Source organism: Dipodomys merriami, unplaced genomic scaffold (assembly GCF_024711535.1).
Source record: "Dipodomys merriami isolate MVZ:Mamm:240054 unplaced genomic scaffold, mDipMer1.0.p SCAF_127, whole genome shotgun sequence".
In the NCBI taxonomy this organism is placed as follows: Eukaryota; Metazoa; Chordata; class Mammalia; order Rodentia; family Heteromyidae; genus Dipodomys; species Dipodomys merriami.
The window spans coordinates 3,188,034-3,192,198 of NW_027202571.1; the positions used below are offsets into that span (position 1 = coordinate 3,188,034).

The window sequence follows — 4,165 nt, forward strand, 5'->3', positions numbered from 1 at the left end:
TATATCTTGGCTGTTGTTGTGAATGATGAGTACATTGAACTGCAGATATATTTGAGTTACTCATAGAGAAATAATCACATGATTGGTGGGGCAGATGATATTTCAACTTTGGAGTTCTTTAGAAAGCTGCATATTACTTTCTACAAGGAGAATACTAACCTGCATTTTGTTGAAATGTGTAGAAAATTTCCTTTTCTCCACACTCTCAGCATTATTACCTTTATTAAAAGGTAAAAAAGGGCAGGTTTTTATTATCTTCAGTACTCCAGACTGGCCTTAGACTTAAATCCAACCTCCTATATGCTTGGAATTAAAAGCCTTTACCACCACACCGGATTCCTTTGATTTTTTTGATAAAAGTTACAATAATTATGAAGTAGTATCATAGTAAGTTTGAATTACATTTCTCTAATGACTTCTGCTCAAAAAGAATTAAACCAGCATAGAAGTGGTATTAAGGAACTTTGTAAACCCACTGGAATTTTTCAGGGTTTAAGGAGAGCATGTCTATTCAGAACTTTTGTCCACTTTTAATCAAGTTTCTTTTTAATCTCATCTTTAATCTTTCTATACAAAATCAATAATTAATTCAAGGTATTATAAAGGAACAATATTAAGCAACTCCTAACATTTTCCATTTTAAATAACATGATATTGCTTAATCATTTTCTGTTTATGCTTGAGACTATATAACTCACTTTAGTCAGACCTTTTACAAGGTTGTATGCATTTTATTTATTTCACATTGATTGTTCTTTCCAAAGACTGCGTGTCTAATTTCCTTGTTTTCTTTCAGTCTCAAGTAGTTCAGATTTCAAATGAAGAATAAATGTACAGAAGCAAACAAAAAATAATATAGTTCCCCTCATCTGATGATGTCTTTACAAGAATGAGGAAAGAGTTCATCCAAGGACCTATGATAGGACATCAAAAAGAGAATCCATTCTTGTAGGTCTTTCTTAACTTTGCAATGTAACTTAAATGATGTAAAACACAATATAATGCTCAGATACTTTTATGTTTTATCAGTTTTGCACATTTTCATATGGACTTCACCTCAGTCTACAACATTCCTTCATTATTTTGTCCTGATATTTTTACACTATCAAGACATAAGATAACAAGTTTGATTTACAGCATGAGAAATAATCCACCTGGCTTCCTTGGAAGAAGAGCATGGTCAATAGATAACATTACTTCTGTTTGCTCACTATATGCAATGATTTCTGTAATACTTTTCGCATTCTTTTTAGTATTTTAAAAAAAAACTGCTGACTAAACTCAAAACTCATTCATGGAAGTTTATGTTAAGTATTTCACAAGTTTTATTTTCCTTAATTCTTAAGATAACATTTTCTATAATGCTAATGTTATTGCCATTTTAGTGTTGGGAAAAATTGTAATTAAAGTCAATAAGTGCATGGTCCAAGCACACACTGTGAGGAAGGAAATGAGTCAAAGTTTCCAACAGTCTTTCAGCAATACACAAAAGGTAGGTAAAATCTTTCCATTCTCTTACACTCTCTATTCAAGGTTCATATTGTCCAAGAAATAATACCATAACAATTATTGGCCATGGTGATTATTTTCTGTTACCTTTTGTCTTCAACACAGACTGTGTTGGTGGTATTGGGTTATCATGCACAGAGCTGTGCTTATAAGAGAGACAAATATATTCTGTCCTAATTTTCCAGGTTCCATTTTAAAACGTACTAAATTTTAAATATCATCACTTACTTTCTTAAGAATCTAAAAAACAAAAAAAATCACAAATAATCACTCCAAAGTGCTTTATAAGTAGGAGATGATAAAACAAGCCCCCGTGAAGTAAACTTTCTTCCACTTTTAAAATTATTCTGAAAGCCTTGTGCTGGTTGGTCACACCTGTAATCCTAACTACTTGGCATATTTACTCAGGAGCCAGAGATATGTGGATAACAGTGGAAGCCAATCAGGACAAAATAAATTCATGAGATAATTTTTCAAAAATTTTAATGTTAGCAAAGGGCCAGGAATGGAGATGTAGCTCATATAGTAGCTCACCAATCTAGAGAGCAGGCCTAGCAAGACTTTGACGCCCTTTTTTCAAACTGTGAGCACACCAACATACATGCAAGTGCATGAGAACACGTGCACGTGCACACACACACATTCATTCAAAATACCTTCATATCAGTGTTTCACATTAATTTCTTTGTTAACCATATTATATGAGTAAAATAAAGGAAATAAACTCTTTCATCTCAGAACATTTTCATATGTTTTTTATTTTAAAAATACTGTACAGAGAGGTCACATTTACATGAGCAAGTAATGAGTACATTTCCTAACAAGCTTTGTTACCTCCTCCTTTATTTTCCCTCTACTGTCCTTTCCCTCCCACCTCTACAAGTACACGCCCCTCCCCACTTCCCCTGCCTAAATTGTAAAGTTCAGTTTTCAACATAGTGTCTTGTGCATCTCATTGTTACAATGGGTCAACCTGAATCCCTATTTCAGCATTTTGCTTTTTTCCTTCCCCTCCCCCAAATTACAGGAGCGTATATACAAGAGGTGGGCACACCAAATTCAAATACAGTGAAAACAGGGGTTATAGCATGGGGGAGGAACATATAAAGAAACAAAAAAAATCACATAGCCTGTTATAAGTACGTTAGAACAATAGCAAGGAAGAAAACAAAAACAGTTGTGTTCCTATTTGGGGGTTCATTTCCCTTAACAACATCTTATCTGGTCATATGTGCATAGATTTTGACCTTTTCTGCTTATCCCAGTTATATTAGTTATTAAAAATTAGGGAAACCCTGTGACCTATGTTTCTTTGGACTTGGCTTACATCACTTAATAATTTTTTTCCAAGTCTTTCCATTTTCTAACAAATTGGGTCATGCCATACTTTCTCATGGAGGCATAGAATTTCATTGGTATAAATAGCACATGTTCTTGATCTATTTATCTGATGAAGGGCATTGGGGTTGGTTCTATATCTTAGCTATCTTAAACAATGCTGCAATAAATATAATTGTGATGGCAGTTTTAGTACCGTCTTGTTTGAGATCTTTTGGGTAAATGCTCAAAAGTGGGATTGCTGTGTCATAGGGGAGTTCTATGTGAAGTCTTTTGAGGAACCTCCATACTACTTTCCAAAGTGGTTGAACAAGTTGACACTCCCACCAAGAGTGCAGTACAGTTAACTCGTGGCCACATCCCCTCCAGCATCTGTTGTTGTGAAAGTAGGTAATGGTACAGGAATTTGCCTGCAATCCTTGCACAGGGGTCATTCAAATCTTCTCTGTATAGTTCCAATGTTAGAGTAAGTGATGCTGAATGGAACATAGAACATGTTTTATATATAAAATGTAATTGATTTTCTTAAACTAGACAATTCAACAAAAAGTAAGTTTAAAAGAATTTTCATGAAACTTTAGAACCATGTACTTCTTAAATAAGCACACATTTAAGACTAAAATCAAGATTGACATGTCAAAAACAAAATAATTCCAGATATTTGTTGTTCAAGAGATGTGTAGGAGGAGGAATTAAATTATTCTATACAAGGCACCTGTCATAATGAACACTGCAGCAAGTGTTAAGTTTTGTTAAAAGTTTTAATGGTTTAAATATATTTAATTTTGGGAATTTGCTTATATATGCTAAAACAAGGACTGTTTGGCAGGTAATAAAACTTTTCGATAAAATATTTAAGATTTATGGTAACAACAGACATATGCTACTATGAATGTATATTTAAGAGTTTATAGGAACATTACTAATCAGAAGTTGCCAAGTCTTTATTTAAAGGAGCAGAATAAAGAGTTAAGACTTTGTTATCTACACAGTTTCTGTTAAAACTATAGGGCTTCCTTATTTTATTTTATGTTTTTTTAATTTTTTTGGGTCCGGTCGTGGGGCCTGAACTATGGTCCTGGGCGCTCTCCCTCAGCTCTTCAGCTCAAGGCTAGCATTCTACCACTTGAGCCACAGCGCCACTTCCGGCTTTTTTCTTTTTGCTTATGTGGTGCTGAGGAATTGAACCCAGGGCCTCAAGCATGCAAGGCAAGCTCTCTACCACTGAGCTACCTTCCCAGCCCCTGGCTTCCTTATTTTATATGTTAGCAAGGAACAAATGATGATATAAGACATATACAAATGATTAGATGAGCCA

The 4,165-nt window shown here is 34.2% G+C and overlaps 1 non-coding gene across 1 annotated transcript; it reads right to left on the reverse strand.

The window, feature by feature from the left end:
* Positions 1-3,229: 3,229 nt before the first annotated feature.
* On the reverse strand, positions 3,230-3,336 carry LOC138824152 (U6 spliceosomal RNA). The gene has a single exon (XR_011371027.1). It is a non-coding gene; the product is annotated as a U6 spliceosomal RNA (small nuclear RNA).
* Between the last annotated feature and the right edge of the window lie 829 nt (positions 3,337-4,165).